This window comes from Pogoniulus pusillus, chromosome 29 (assembly GCF_015220805.1).
Source record: "Pogoniulus pusillus isolate bPogPus1 chromosome 29, bPogPus1.pri, whole genome shotgun sequence".
Classification (NCBI taxonomy): Eukaryota; Metazoa; Chordata; class Aves; order Piciformes; family Lybiidae; genus Pogoniulus; species Pogoniulus pusillus.
In genome coordinates, this window is record NC_087292.1 from 14,008,564 (window position 1) to 14,025,805 (window position 17,242).

Below are 17,242 nucleotides of genomic sequence, written 5' to 3' on the forward strand. Positions count from 1 at the left end.
TGGGTGCCCAGGAGAAGGAGGACCACTGCTCCCACTAGTCCTGGACTTGCTTGGACTTTGCTGTACTGCCACCACTAGATTGCAAAGCAGAGCTCTGAGAAGTGACTGATGGATATGCTGCAGCTGGGGGTGGATGGAGTTAATGCCCACCCCTCCTTTGGGCCACACAGCATTGACAGAGCACCTTCTGATCCATGCAGGGAAGCGCAGAATGAATATTTTAAGCATAATTAGTCATTTTTCATTCATCATTGCTTCTGTGAACTGGCTCCAATCTGCTGAGAATTCAGCTGGAAGGGTATTAAAAAATTATTTCAAGCTCCTCTGCTTTCATGCATTTCGAGATACTCTTCCAAGTCCTTGCTCACATTGCTCCTCTACCTGTCATGGGCTTCTGTTAGGCATAATGTGGTTATCTTTTACTTTAATCCCAAAATGGTGAGGGAATGTTACATTGGGAAAAAAAAAATAATGGGAAATAGGCCCAGCAAATGGAGTTGAGGAGAGATAGGAAGGAGCCAGGGTCTGTCAGCTCCCCGGGGCCCTGCAGGATGCCTGCAGATGACAGACAGCATTTCCCGAGTATCAGACGAGGCCAAACACATTTCTTGATAAACTAATTAAGTAAATGTGTTGAAACAATGTGAGTGTGACTAGGAGCTTGCTCCTCTGCAGGCTGGCTGGGGCTGCTCCCGGGGCAGGAGGCAGCTTTGCAGCGGCTGAGTCAGGTATGGCAGGGGGTGAATGTTCCTTCCAGGGAGACAGGACCAAGAGAAGTCCATTCTGGGGGTGGGTTATGTTCAAGGTGTCTGTTGTCACTGCTCAGCGGGGAATCTCCTGTGCCTGCTCAAGGGAAGCACTGTGAGTGTTCATCCCTGGGGCTGTTGTCACTCTCTGTTGGGTAAAGGTTGCTTTAGGCAGGTTGCCTGCTGTAAAGTGGGGGGTGTTGAGGTGGGCTGTGGCACACCACAGTCCCTGTTAGCTGGAGTATAGAGAATCCTGGAATGAATTGAAGGAGACCTTTAAATGTCATCTAGTCTAACCTCTCTGCAGTTAACAGGGACATATGCAAGTAGAGCAGAGTACTCAGAGCTCCAGACAGCCTGACCTGGAATGATTCTAGGGATAGGGCATCTCCCACCTCTCTGGCCAACTTGGGCCAGGGTCTTGCCACTCTCAGTGTGAAGTATTTCTTCCTTCTCTCTAGTCTGAATCTCCCTCTGTCAGTTTAAACCATAATCTCTTGTCCTGTCACAGGCTCTGCTAAAGATACTGTCCCCAGCTTTCTTATCAGCCCCTTTAAGTACAGAAAGGCCACAAGATCTTCTTGGAGGCTTCTTTTCTCCAGGCTAAACAACCACAACTCTCTCAGTCTTTCTCATAGGAGAGGTGGGATGCTGCTCCCCCGGGGTATCCTGAGCTCTTGCCTGTGTCCATCATTCAGTCCACACATGCATCCTTCCTTTTCAGCTCACACATCCACACTGGATTGTGGCCATGGCACATTTGTGCCCTTAGATCTATTTCTTTATCCATCACTGAGTCCAGCACAACATCCCTAGCATTTTCTGCTGTTATTTTTCCTGCAGCCAAAAATAGTAGAGCAGATTCTCAGGAGAGCACTGCCAGAGCTGTGGAGACCACAGCTGCTCTCTGCCCAGGCTGGGGACTCCCTTCCTCCATCCGCCCAGGGCCAGACCCCTGGTAGCAGCATGAAGATATATTCCCAACCCATGTGCTTGCTTGCAGGATGAAAGATTACATCCTATCCTTCCTTCTCCTCCCTCTTGGTCCTCCTCTGCCTTCCCAATGTGGTGTTGGGCTGTGTGTATCCTGGGCAGCGTTCCTCAGACACGACAACCTGGACTTGACCCCTGAGGTTCTGGCTCCACTGAGTCTTCCTGGCCGTTTCGGGCAGCAGGAACCTCTGTCAGCACTGGTGATGGATGGGTTCAGAGGGAGAGAGGCCTACAGACATAAAGTCTCACAAACACAGCGACAGGCAAAAATAAAACAGAGCCTGAGCAGCAGCTTGCTATGAGCAGAGCTCATGGTTCAGAGTCACAAGAGCCTGTGGTTGCTCAGCTGCCACCATCCTTTTGCAACCCGTGCTGCAGATGAAGAACTTTTTCTCTTGTCCAGGTGCATGTTGGCTTTTAGCCTTTCTCACCCTTTGGCTTAACCATCAACAGCTGGAAATAAAACAACTAATAGCAAATGTGTCTCTAATGTGTTAGGAGGCAGAGGTGTGAGTGTTCCGGGTGGAGGAGTGCTGGGGCAGACGAAACAAATGCCTGAGGCCATATCTCCATTGACTTACAACTGAGGTCCCACAAAAGCTGATGGTCCACGATGATATCTCCAGCTACTTGTTGCAATCAGTCTGGCTTGGCTGGAACATGACAGATTCTGGGCAGCATCCATCTCCTCAGGAATGTACTACCTGCAAACTGTCACCAAACTAGAGGTGTCCTGGAACCCCTGCCCAGCACCCAAATCTTACAGCTGTCAGTATCTTGGGTTGAGGATTTACACTACAGGAATCCCTTGGGAGAGACAGCCCAGAGATCAGTCTCAGAGACATCAGCCTCTTGATTCCTCTGCAGTGTCTGGGCAGCCAGCACAGCACAGAAGAGGAAATGAGGGCAGAGGAGAGAGGATCTGACCTTGTGTTTTTACCTCCTTTTCCAGAGGAAGCTGTTTCCTTATAAGAGACACACACCCTGCAGTCCAAATATTAGCTGAGTTTCCTTTTCAGGCAATGCCATCATCAGTAGACTCAATCCCAGCATTTGTGCCCACTCCGTATTTCATGACATTTAAACATTGAAAATCTGTTATTTTTTGGGGGAACTAGGCTTTCCTTCGTGCATCCAGCACAAAAGGTAAGGTCATCCCAAGCTCCAGTGGTGATCTGTGGGCACTGGACTGAAGGAACATGTGAACCTCCATATAACTGGACAGACAAGTCATAGAATAATAGATTCAGTCAGAGTTGGAAGGAACCACAAGGATCATCTAGTTCCAACCCTCCTGCCATGGGCAGGGACACTTCACACTAGATCAGGCTGGCCAGAGCCTCATCCAGCTTGGCCTTAAACACCTCCAGGGATGAGGCTTCCACCACTTCCTTGGGCAACCAGTTCCAGGGTCTCACCATTCTCATGCTGAAGAACTTCTTCCTAACATCTAGTCTGAATCTACCCATGTCTAGCTTTGCTCCATTCTCCCCAGTCCTATCACTCCCTGAGAGCCTAGAAAGTCCCTCCCCAGCTTTCTTGTAGCCCCCCTTAAGATACTGAAAAGCCACAATAAGGTCACCTCAAAGCCTTCTCTCCAAACTGAACAGCTCCAACTCCCTTAGTCTCTCCTCAGAGGAGAGATGCTCCAGCCCTCTGCTTAGCCTTGTGTCCCTTCTCTGGACACAGCACCCTTTTGCAGCTGCCCCAGCGCCACATGCCAGGACATGAGCAGACCAATGCTGCTCCTGGGGATAACTCAGTTTGTAGAATCATAGGAGAGTTATAGAACTGTTTCAGTTGGAAAAGGCCTCTAAGATCGCTGAGTCCAACCATCAGCCTGAGACCATCATGGTCATTAAGCCATATCCCCAAGTGCCATTTCCACACATTTTTCCATGGCCTCCTTGGGCAACCTGTTCCAGGGCCTGACCACCCTTTTGGGAAAAAAATATTCCTGATATCCAACCTAAACCTCCCTTGGTGCAACTTGAAGCCATTTCCTCTCATATCATCACTTGATACTAGTGAGAAGAGACCAACTCCCACCTCACACCAACCTCCTTTCAGGTAACTGTAGAGAGCAGCAAGGCCTTCCCTCAGCCTCCTCTTCTCCAGACTAAACTAAGCCACTCCTCATGAGACTTGTTCCCTAGACCCAGCTTTGTTGCCATCCTTACTCCACCACCCTTATTTCATCACCAAAGCACCGAGCAGAGCTGCGCTTCACAACCCATATCCTTCAACCGAGTGGATCAAGGCTGAAGACTAATCCTTAGGGAATCCTGCCTCTGACCAGGGAAATAGGGGTTGCTGTGAGACAACGACTCCACGTGCCCTGAACCCTTGCCCTTATTGCCTGTGCCCCTCATTCACCTGGTGCTTTATGATGGGTTATGCCAACATACATGAAATTTAATTTCCGGCTATTAAGCCGCGGAGCAGTATTGCTGTTTTCAGAGAAATTACCTTGCTTCCAATTAGAGCTGCCCTTTGGTTTATGGTATGTTGTTTTTCTTCAAAACCTTTGAACCAGGTTGCACACCAGCTGAAGGGCATTCTGGGGCTGTTAATAAAGATTAACTCTTTTGAGCAAATACATGTCCCGACTCATTAGTGAGGGTTGTGCTGTCGCAAAAGAAAGGGATCTCAGGACGCGGTAGACGTCTCCTTGCTTTCCCTTCCATTTTCTCCATACATACCTTCCTGTTTTCCCGTTCCTGGGGTCCCATTTTTCAGCCCTTGCCAAAGGAAAAGTCTTTTTGTCCATAGTCATGACAAAGTGAGAGCTGCTTTCAGAAGCCAGACATTGCAATCACCCTGCCTCTGCTAGAGAAAGGCTTTAGGCTGGCTTTGTCCAGCCTCCACAGAGGAGAGGAAAGCTGTGACCCCCGGAGGAGGGCAGTGGGGCTTGCTGTCCCCTAGAGCAGAGATACTGCAATGGCTTTGGCATCTTGCTCAGCCTTGCCTCTGCCCATCTTTCCGCATGCTTTTAAACTGGAGCAGGGTAGAGGTAGGTCAGATATGAGGAGGAAGTTCTTCACAATCAGGGTGGTGAAATACTGGAACAAGGTGCCCAGAGATGTAGTAAGGTCTCATTTCTGGAGACGTTCCAGGTCAAACTTGATGGGGCCCTGAGCAACCTGATCTAGGTGCAGATGTCCCTGCTTACTGCATAGGGGTAGGACAAGATGACCTGTAAGGGTCTCTTCCAACTCAATGAATTCTATGGTTTTATGATTCTATACCACAAAATTTAATGGCTCTGACTCAGCTTTGGTCTTTCCGCCTGTTGGGTGTCATTTACCCACCTCCTTACTTTCAGACTACCCCTGCACACTACAAATCCAAAGGCACAAGTGCCCTCGATGTGTATTTTCACTCTGACTGGCTTTCAGCTTACGTTTATTATTACACTACACTTCTCTCATGCTGCCAAAGGCTGCAGTCTCCCATGAGCCTTTGTTTTGTCCTTTCATTGGACCTTTCCCAGTTAAAATATTGAAAACCAAGGAAAAAAAAAAAAAACCAACAAAACCAAGACCAAACCAAAAAGGAAGGAAGAAAATTTACCTTAGGAAATTTAGCTTTCATTCCTGACTTTCAGCCAAACACTTCTCTAGACTTCTTGCAGCTCCCATGGGAGAAATGTGGTTTGCAGTGTGGGTGCTTGAGCCATAACTCTGCCCTGGACTCTGATGGGTTTTATCCAAGCAGGGTGACAATCCAGAATATGTCAGTTTTTCTTCAGTAAAGCCTTTTCAAGCCCAACACCTGAATTTGATACTTGCATTTAACCTGAAGCACACAACCTGTTCTGTCCATAACAGTCTGCAGCTTTGATTTTCAAGAGCACTAGAGGAGGAGATTGTTGGTGATTGTGACTAGCTCATGGCAACTTTTTTCTTAGGGCACTATGCCAGTCAAAGAGGTGATCCCACAGCTGACAACTGTCACTGCTGCAACCTCGCTAAACAATGCTGGTTGTTTATTAGCTCTTTACCACCCAGGCTATGACCTGATGTTAAGCAATAAACAACATCTGGTGGATGTGAGCCACCCACCAGTATGTCTTTCATCTAAACTCTTAGGATTTCCCCTGACTCCATTTTTCTCCCTCTATCATTGTGTCTGGATGGCATGAGGGTTAATTTTGCACTTACTGGGTGCTTCCAGCACGGGTGCTGATCCCAGTGCCCTTATTACCCCATTGATGCCAATGACTCTTCAATATGGAGTTCTGGGTCAGAATATGGTAATCTGACCTTCATCCCCGGGCTCCAGGGAGACACAAGTATGTCTCATCTCTGAAAGCCTACTGCTGAGTTCCTGAAGTGCCAATGTGTAGATGAATCATAGAATCATCCAGGTTGGAAGAGACTTTCAAGATCATCCAGCCCAACCTAGCACCCAGCCCTAGCCAATCAACTAGACCATGGCACTAATGCCTCATCCAGGCTTTTCTTGAACACCTCCAGGCACAGCAACTCCACCACCTCCCTGGGCAGCCCATTCCAATGCCAATCACTCTCTCTATGAAGAACTTCCTTGACATTTAGAAGGGCAATGTCTAGCTGATCCAGCTGGAGATGGCCCAGCTCACTGGAGGGGGGATGGACTAGATGAATTTTAAAGTACCTTTCTAATCCAAACCATTCTATGGACTGCATTGCAACTCAAGAGCATCTCAGCCCTATGCAGATAGAAACCCAGAACAAGATCTATGTCCCAGACAGCAATATGTCAATATATTCCTTGATCATATTCATCCCTAATGGAAGTGTGTGCCTTGTTCTCCAGCTGGTTGAACTGACTGGGAGGTGGTGGAGTTGCTGTCCCTGGAGGTGTTCAAAAAGGGACTGAAGGGGGCATCTAGTGCCATGGTCTAGTTGATTGGACAGGGCTGGGTGATAGGTTGGACTGGATGATAACAGAATCATAGAATCAGTCAGGGTTGGAAGGGACCACAAGGATCATCTAGTTTCAACCCCCTCCTGCCATGGTCAGGGACACCCTACCCTAGATCAGGCTGGCCACAGCCTCATCCAGCCTGGCCTTAAACACCTCCAGCCATGGGGCCTCAACCACCTCCCTGGGCAACCCATTCCAGGCTCTCACCACTCTCCTGCTGAAGAACTTTCACCTCATGTCCAGTCTGAATCTCCCCACCTCCAGCTTTGCTCCATTCCCCCCAGTCCTGTCACTCCCTGATAACCTAAAAAGTCCCTTCCCAGCTTTTTTGTAGCCCACTTCAGATACTGGAAGGCCACAGTGAGGTCACCTCAGAGCCTCCTCTTCTCCAGCCAGAACAGCCTCAACTCTTTCAGTCTGTTCTCACAGAAGAGCTGCTCCAGCTCTCTGATCATCCTCATGGTCCTTCTCTGGACATGTTCCAGCATGTCCACATCCCTCTTGTAATAGAGGCTTCAGAACTGGATGCAATACTTGGAAGTCTCTTCCAATCTGGTTGATTCTATGATTGTATGATACTATGACTGGTTTACTCTATTGCCCTGGGCTGACATTTCTCCTGAAAGCTGGTCCATAAAGCAACAAGTCTAAGATGCTGAGTGGGAAACACATTGCACTCACCTATTTTCAGCATGGCCATAAATCTGCAAGGACACGTGGTGAGCAAAACTGCTGCAGCTTTGGTGGGCCTGTGGACATTTATTGTGAAAAGCAGCTGGAGAACAATTAAAGTAATTGCTCTGGGCTGGTGTATGTGTTTCTAATGAGTCTCAGTGCAGAAGGACTTATTCAACTTGCCTGCATTATTTACACAGGACACTGCTATCAGCAAAAGGCCCTTATTATCTTCCCTTTATTTGTTTCTATATCTTCCAGTTTAGCAGCTCTCAAATTCAGTGTGAGTTGGTGTTTCTTCCTTTTTTTTTTTTGCCATTGTTGTTTTGTTTAATTTTTATTTTATTATTTTTATAGCTTGTTTCCTCTTTAGTGATATTATCATGGAGCCAATAAAAGTGCCTTTCTTCTACATCTGGTCAAGGGAAGATTTTGCTGGGTACACGGGTTATAGTTCTGAAAATGCCTCTGAGTGGATATAAAAAGCTGTTGGAAGCAGTTGACTTTATTGTTGCCTTATGTACTGCCATTAATTAGGAAATAAAGCAAACTGCATTTTATATCACTTGTAATCAAAATGTTACAGTCTTAATGTGAAGTTTTCCAAGTGCAGAGCCTGAAAGCAGGCTCTGTCCTTGCACAGATGAGCAGAGAAGGAAAAAAAAAGAGATATGGAGCTGCTTTAAGATTTAAATCCCACAGTCCAAATTTGCAGTGTAAGAAAGGCAAGAAAAGCTACCCCCACCTGATGGGGTGGGCAGGCAGAATACTTGCACCTTGTAGCTACCCTGTTAAGTCAGCGGTCATTGTGATCCTGATGGTCCTCTCCAAACACAGTGATTCACAGTGATTAGATGTTGTGCTGAGGGATTTGGTTTAGTCAAGGACTTGTCAGTGTGAAACTAATGATTGGACTCAATGATCTTGAAAGTCTTTTCCAGTCTAAGAAATCCTGTGATCCTGTGATCCATTCTGCAGCACCACAGTAGCTGTGGTCTCTGACTAAGCTGTAACTCATAGGCTGGCTCCCATTCTTGGGTACCACAAAACACCGACAGCTGAGTGAAGAGCGTGGCCAGCAGGTGGAAGGAGGTTTTCCTTCCCTTCTACTCTCGTGAGGCAACAGCTGCAGTACTGTGTTCAGTTCTGGACTCCCCAGTTCCAGAAGGACTGGGAGCTACTGAAGAGAATCCAATAGAAGCTACAAAAGTGCTGAGGGGACTGCAGCATCTCTCTGGGGAGGAAAGGCTGAGAAACCTGGGGTTGTTGAGCCTGGAGAAGAGAATACTGAGAGGGAACCTTGTCAATGCTGATAAATATCTGAAGGATGGAGGTTATGAGAATAGGGTTGGGCTCTTCTCAGTGGTACCCAGTGACAAGACAAGGGGCAGTGGGTACAAATTAGTATGCAGGAGGTTTCACCTGAAATAAGAAATCTCTTTACTTTCAGGGTGCCAGAGCCCTGGAGTAGGCTGGCCAAAGAAGCTGTGGAGCTGCCTTATCTGGAGACTTTCAAAAGCCACCTGGATGTTGTGATCCTGGGCAACCTGCTCTGGGTGTATCTGCATTAGCAGAGGAGCTGGACTAGACGATCTGTAGCTGTCCCTTCCAACCTCTGCCATTCTATGAATCACATTTCTCCCTGTTTTAGACTAAACTTCAGACTTTCCTTTTTTTGCCCCTCCATTCTGTTTTCACAGTTCAGCATTTCCCTCATCCCTTTTTCCTGCCTCCCAGTTCAAATCACTGAGCGGGATAAAATACGAATAATAAAAGAAATACAAACAAAATCCTTAAAAAAAAAAAAAAAAGGAAAAAGAAAAAGAAACAAATGAAAAAAAGAGGTCATTTCAACAGCAAACCCCCCCTCCTTTTTTTTTTTTTCCACAACCTTTCACATTAGGTGCCTTTGTCAAGTCCATTAGGACCATATCTGCACTTTCCGGAGTTTGAATGCTTTCATATATTTGGCTCCATATGAACAAACTGGTGGAGCAAACATATTAGTAGATCATTTGCCATGTACATGATTCAGATACCCAGACATGTACAAAACCCAGGCAGGGATTAACCAAGTCTGACAGCACTGAAGTGACTCCAGTTCTCTGTATGTATAAGCGATAACGAACCAAAGGCCCTGTTTGCCTTCAAATAGTACATAAAGTGATTAATTAGATGGAGGGCATGAGTAATAATCACAATATTATATGCTCTGCCATAATGGAACACTGCTCTCTTCTTGCTTTGTTCCTCTAATCTCAGAGAAGCAAATATCCACAGGGTGTTACCAGCAGAGCTGGAGGCAGATTGCAGTTGCTCAGAGTTTATAAGCAGCACTTCTTTGCCATTGTGATTTTATACTCCTGGGACATACAGAAAACCTCTTTAGAAAATACACATGGTTGCTAAAGGATTAAAAGGGATCTGCAGGGGAAAAGAAGGCAAAGGGCTGTAGTGGCAGATTACAGACTCGAACATGTTCCCATTGAATTCAACGGCAAAGTTGTCTCTGATTCAAGGCTGGTTCCTAACCGAATGTTTTCTCAAGACTTTCTTTGGTAAAAATCACAGTTTGTCATAGAGATACATAATAAAAAGAACCCAACAGCTGCTCATTCCCATATTTCCTGTTCATTCATTAACTGCTGATGTAAGACAAAACTGCTCTTTTGGCTTTTTATCAAAGCAGCTCCTCTGACAGAAGATTTCCAACCTTGGAGATGCTCATGGTGAGGTCAGGCACAGGTAGCAGTGGGGACTCAGGCCCAGAGCTGGCTCCAGACTGAACATCTTGCTCTTGGCTGGAGTCTACAGAGGGAGCAGCAGCCTTGGCTTGCTCACATCTCCGTGTCCCTTTGAGGTGCAGGGTGGATAGCAACTTTCCAGCACAAGCTGGAGAGCGAAGAGTGAGAAGGAGCCACCTCACATGTTACTCCATGTGCCACAGTGACAGCAGCAGCTGCTCCATGATCCTGCTTCTAAACTGCCTCTGCAGTCAGAGCCTTGTCCTCTCTCTCTCTTACTTGGCTAAACAGCAAACAGAAGGGAGCAAACCACCCCCCAACACTCAACACCTTTACAGTGGCTTGGCCTTGCTCTTCCAGCTCCCCTGGGAAGCCTGAACACCATACAGCTCAGAAGGACACAGTGCCCTGAAAAGGTGATTGGTGTCAAAATGAAACCTACATCAAACCAGTTACTCAGCTGAACAGCCACATTTTGTTTTCCTCATTTAAGTCACAACCTCCTTTTTTTGTCTTTTGGCTATATATAGTTTTGCCATCTTCCAAGTTCAAATACATTATAGGCAAATTCCTGTTTTTGGCCTATTTTTAGTTGCTATTGTGCACTTTGACATTTTGGTGTACAGTATGGACTGGGATGTGCATGGATCTGGCAGGAGTTTTCAGTAGGAAGTGTGCAGGGAACACAAGCTGTGATGCACTTCTGAATTTTAATTCCTTCATTAGAGCTCAGCCTAAAAAGAAGCCACTGCCCTTCCTCAAGTGCCACTTTATCTTCTCCCTCAGAGACCTTGGAGGCTGCAAGAAGGTGGTTGCATCAGATGTGTGGGAGTCAACCCAGACAATGGAGATTTCATAGAATCATAAAATCAAAGAGGCTGGAAGAGACCTCCAAGATCATCCAGTCCAACCTAGCATCCAGCCCTGTCCAGTCAACCAGATCATTGCACTAAGTGCCCCAGCCAGGCTTGGCTTCAACACCTCCAGGCACAGTGCCTCCACCACTTCCCTGGGCAGCCCATTCCAATGTCAATCACTCTCCGTGAAGAACTTCCTCCTAACATCCAGCCTAGACCTCCCCTGGCACAACTTGAGACTGTGTCCCCTTGTTCTGCTGCTGGTTGCCTGGCAGAAGAGACCAACCCCACCTGGCTACAGCCTCCCTTCAGGGAGCTGCAGACAGCAATGAGCTCTGCCCTGAACCTCCTCTTCTGCAGGCTGCACACCCCCAGCTCACTCAGCCTCTCCTCACAGGGCTGTGCTCCAGGACCCCCACCACCTCCATTGCCCTTCTCTGGCTACCTTCCATTATCTCAACATCTCTTGAATTGAGTGGCCCAGAAGTGGACACAGTACTCAAGGTGTGGCCTGACCAATGTTGAGTACAGGGGAAGAATAACCTCCCTTGTCCTACTGGCCACACTTGCTGCTGTATTTTCCTCCTTCAAATGACTCCCACCTCTCTTTCCTTGGAGATGACTTGGTTTGGGGGTGCACTTTACAAACAGGCTGTGTTCAAGTGGAAGCAGCATGAAATTCTTCAATCCCCAGAGTATTTCTCTCTCTGAAACCTCAGTTTCTGGTGGAAAGTTTTATCTAGGATTACAAAAGGTCTTTCTCTTTGGTTCAGCAGTGTAAGCTGTTTCCACCACGATCTCTTGGCCCAACTCTTCCTTTGAAGCACCTCACGTTGGCTATTGGTGGATGGTAAATGGAGATGTGAGATACCCTCACAAGCTGTTCAAAGCTCTTGCCTGTGTCAGAAGGACCTCAGTGAGTAAGAGTGAAGGTGTTCTTCTAGCCTACTCTAGGAGCTCCAGTTGGATAAGCTTGGGAGAATTGGTTTCACTGACCTTGAAATACTTCAGCTTCTGAAATGCAGAGCCAGGCAGCTTTGCCAACAGCTCATAGACATCATTCACCATTTTTTGACCCACCCCATCCCATTCTCACTGAGCTTTACCCACCCATCACCTTCCCTTCCCCACCACCTCTAAAGCACCTTGTCCCCATAACTGCATCCCCTGCCAGCCCTGACATTGACACAGACTCCTGTGACCGACCTTGGCAAAGTTGGCGTCTGATGCAGAAGGGAAAATATTCCCTTCACTTGACATACCTACGTGTTAAAATGAAACAGGCTCATGCAGAGGAAAAACCTCAGCCTTATCAGTGTGACATTGTGGAGTCTCACGATCATAATCCAATATTAGTGTGTGATAGAGATTCTGCTGGTAGTGCAGCCCGCGACGGGGTAGAGATTGGACCTTGCCAGTGACCTCTGCCTGGTGCACAGGTCTGCCTTCACCTGCTGCCTAACCCCCAGCATGGCCCTGCTCCAACAAGGGTGGGTTTGACTTTGAGAGGAAGGTCTGGGAGCACTCCTCCTCAGCCATAGCCCTTCTGCAAAGGGTTCTGTAAGAGGGACCAGCCACCAGGAAAAGGCAGAACATAGGATCATGCAGGATCACAGGATGGGTTGGAAGGGACCCAAAGAGATCATCTGCCAGAGTAGGACCATACAATCTAACTCAGGCCACAGAGGAACACATCCAGACAGGCCTTGAAAGTCTCCAGAGAAGGAGGCTCCACAACCTCTCTGAGGAGCCTCAGTGCTCTGTGGCCCTTACAGTAAAGAAGTTCCCTCTTGTGTTGAGCTGGAACCTCCTGTGCTGGAGCTTATATCCATTGCTCCTTGTCCTATCACAGATGACCTCTGGGCCTGTCTACACCACCCTAAAATCTTCCTGAGCTTACAGCAGGAAGGACTGTGTGAAACAGAGAGAGCACTGGGGAGATGCAGCAAGGCTGAAGAGATGGTTGAAAGCTAATCAATGTCTGTTCCCATCTAGTCCTCCAGATCTGGCTCTTCCCTGGAGGCTGGAGCTCATTTGAGTTCCTGCTCTTTGTTACACTTGCTCAATTACTTCAGTTTTCAAGGACCTCACCTTTTTAATGCAGCAATCAGAGGAGGTGTGGAAGTGTTATTATCTGCACTTTATTCTGCTAATATCTGCTCCCTCTCAGCATAGGGCAGTGGTTCTTAGGTGGACAGGTCAGCCTCTCTGCTCTCCTTCCTCAGTGCAGAAGGATGCATAGGAATCCAGGCAAGTCTGCCTTCAATAGACACATCTCTGAGCTTACCCCACTCCAGGACAGCTCAGAGCCTCATCTGGACCCGTCCCTCCATTGCCAACATCTTAAGCTAGCAGCACTCTCATCTGAGGCTCCATCTCAAGTCACTGGACCCACATGATCCAGCTGCCCTCCTCACCTATGAAGATGACAGACTTTTTGAAGCACAGGCTTGAGATGTGATAGGATGAAACCAGAAACTGAGTCTTTAAGGAAAAAAGTCAAATATTCTGAGGCAAATAAATCATAAGAACCCACTGAGCTGGAGCAAACCAGAGCAAATCTGCACTGGCAGAAGCTTTCTGCCCCCCAAATAATCAATTCAGGCTTTATATCTGCACCCACTGACCAGGCTTCAGGTGCCAGAAGTCCTTGGTTCTGTAAAGCAGATTTTGGCCCATGCCCCTGCTTCTGGACAGGAATATCAGTCATAAGCAGACAGCTTTTCATGGTCACTCTGTCCTCTGATCAAGGCATTGTTTTGCTGAGGAGTATGAAGACAGTGAGCTTCCATATCCAGGTGGGACCTATGAGAATATGCTTTGTTCCCTCATGATACAATCAAATCCCAGCCAACAGGCCCCAGACAAAAATCACAGAATCATTAAGGCTGGGAATAAACCCTTTAAGATCACCAAGTGATAGATGTCAAAGTGTTATATTTGGATGTGAACCTGAGAAGCTCTGTGCCAAATGATGAGGTTTGGAGCACTCAAGCCATATACTCTGTAGGGAGGGCTGTAGCTGAGCCCTTCTGGCACATACCAAGCCTGCTGTAAAGCCCTGCCCATGCCTGGCAGAGCCAAATTGGCCACATGTGCCTTTTCATCTATAATCTCTCTGGCTCAAGGAAGGACATTTAACCTGTTAATTATATTCTCATTACTGCAGCAATTCATTAGTGCAGTGGAATGAGATTCTGGGAGCAGCCCTCTTGTAGGAAAGGGGAGGAGAACAAGGCTGGGGAGTCTGCAAGGTTAATACAGTGGGGAATTGCTTCATTTTTCAGTTCAAGGCAGATTTGCCTGCTTGCCAACTATTTTAAGGAAAGAACAATTACCTCAGGTGCTAACACACTGCAGAGACAAGCATAACTAGGGGCTGACCTGAGTCATACCCCTAAACCCAAACCAGATTTCACTTTTTCCAAACCAGGGGCAAGAGAAACAGGCCAGCAAATCACAGAATTAAGATTGGAAAATACCTCTAAGATAACTGCATCCATCACCATCATGACCACTAAGCCATGTCCCAAAGTGCCATGCTTAAACATTTTTTGAACACCTCCAGGGATGGTGGCTCCACCACCTCCCTGGGCAGCTTGTTCTGATGTCTGACACACTTTAAGTAAAGAAATTGTTCCTAATATCCAATCTAAAATGGCATTGTTCAACCAGGCACCCACATGCTGCTTCCCCCAGTTGTGAGATGCAAACCTAGAGTTTATTATCATATAATGTCAGGGGCTGGAAGGGACCTCAGAAAATCATCTAGTCCAACCCCTCTGCCAGAGCAGGATCACCTATACCACATCACACAGGACAGATATCCTCTTTTCCATTTATACCCACTTGCAGCTCTGCCTGTAGAGTGTAACTACAGCAGGTTTGGTTTCTGACAGAGATAAGATTCCATCCAACCCAACCCCAAACAGCAGCAGAGGCAGCATTCTGTTCCTTTCCACCTACACCTGATCAATGAGATGTGCATGAGCTTCTGAAAGCATCACATTTCATAGAAACATAGAATCAGCCAGGTTGGAAGAGACCTCCAAGATACTCCAGGCCAATCTAGCACCCAGCCCTGTCAAATCAACTGGATCGTGGCACTAAATGCCTCAGCCAGGCTTTGCTTCAACACCTCCAGGCACAGCCACTCCACCACCTCCCTGGGCAGCCCATTCCAATGCCAATCACTCTCTCTGGCAACAACTCCCTCCTAACATCCAGCCTAGACCTCGCCTGGCACAACTTGAGACTGTGTCCCCTTGTTCTGCTGCTGGTTGCCTGGCAGAAGAGAACAACCCCTCCTGGCTACAGCCTCCCTTCAGATAGTTGTAGAGAGCAATGAGGTCTGCTCTGAGCCTCCTCTTCTGCAGTCTGCACACCCCCAGCTCCCTCAGCCTCTCCTCATAGGGTTTGTGATCCAGGCTCCTCACATAGCTCCGTTGCCCTTCTCTGGACACGTCCCAGCATCTCAACATCTCTCTTGAACTGAGTGGCCCAGAAGCAGATACAATACTCAAGGTGTGGCCTGACCAGCGTTGAGCACAGGGGAAGATTGTCCCTGCCCTACAAGCATCCCTGCTCCAGACTTCAGCCAGAGCCACACGTGGCTGCCCAGAGCATCCATTTATACTCGGAGATCCCAACTCGGCGTTACGGAAAGGTTCGGGCGCGTCATAAATTGTGTTTAAAAGGCTCTTTGGAGCAGACAAGCAAATTTAAGAGGGCAGTTAGCTTCTGGCACTTAGATGCATAACTTTATTTGAGTATTCAATTTCCTCCTTCATTCATAAAGTAAACATCTGAGTTATCTGAGAGTGACTGTATACTTACGCAGTGTTTTCTTAAAAGAGTCAATAGGAGCAAGGCGACATAAAATGCTTCAGGGAGCATGACACAGGAAAACACAAGCCTTTAAATTATACACATTCAGGAAACAGTTGGATTCAGCGGTTTAGATGGAAAGGTTAAAATGTTTGTGCCGAATTGTATTAAATCTTTCACCAGTAAATCCTGTAGGAAGCAGAGCATTTGAAGGAGCCTGCTCATTCCCAGTGTCTAGGAAAGACTCCCAGAGTTTCAAAGGAAAACGCCCATTAATCTCCTTGGACAAGTGCAATCTAATAAAAGCTGTTGTTAAGTTAAGGGAACTTTGTTATTAAGTGTTTTCCAAATTTAGGCTGTTTCTTCCCACCCCCAACCAAATCCCTTTTTGTTCCAAATTGGAGGAGCTTTGCTGTTTTTCAGTCTCAAATGTTCCTTTTTTTTTTTTTTTTTTGTACCTATCAGAGCTTGGAAGCTCACCTAGGAATGAAGGTTTTTATTTGCTACATAGCATAGAATCAACCAGGTTGGAAGAGACCTCCAAGGGCATCCATTCCAACCTAGCACCCAGCCCTATCCAATCATCATAGAATCATAGAATCAACCTGGTTGAAAGAGACCTCCAAGATCATCCAGGCCAACCTAGCACCCAGCCCTGTCCAATCATCATAGAATCACAGAGGCTGGAAGAGACCTCCAAGATCATCCAGTCCAACCTAGCACTCAGCCCTGTCCAATCATCATAGAATCATAGAGGCTGGAGGAGACCTCCAAGATCATCCAGTCCAATCTAGCACCCAGCCTTGTCCTATATACCAGCCAGGCTTTGCTTCAATACCTCCAGGCATGGCGACTCCACCACCTCCCTGGGCAGCCCATTCCAATGCCAATCACTCTCTCTGACAACAACTTCCTCCTAACATCCAGCCTAGACCTCCCCTGGCACAACTTGAGACTGTGTCCCCTTCTTCTGTTGCTGGTTGCCTGGGAGAAGAGCCCAACCCCACCTGGCTACAGCCTCCTTTTAGGTAGCTGTAGAGAGCAATGAGGTCTGCCCCGAGCCTCCTCTGCTGCTGGCTGCACCCCCCCAGCTCCCTCAGCCTCTCCTCACAGGGCTGTGCTCCAGGCCCCTCACCAGCTCCATTCTCCTTATCTGCCTTTACAGTTTTTTTATACAGGTAGATGGAGTTTTGTGTTTGGTATCACCTTAGTGGCATAAATATCCTACTGACCTTTACACAGTGAACAAGGTTCTCTGCAGCTTTGGGAAGGCAGGAGTCCAGCAGGAGCCATGCTCCAGCCCTGAGAGGACACAGCACAGTGCTGTCAGGGGTGGTCAAGGATGCTCAGTAGCAGCTCAGCTCCATTCTAGAACAGGGTTGTAGATTCAGATCCATCAGCAGGACTATCCCATGGCCACTACCTGACCCCAGAGATGGTTGCACTTCTCAAACACAGGCTAACCTTCACTAATACAGAGTGGCTTTAG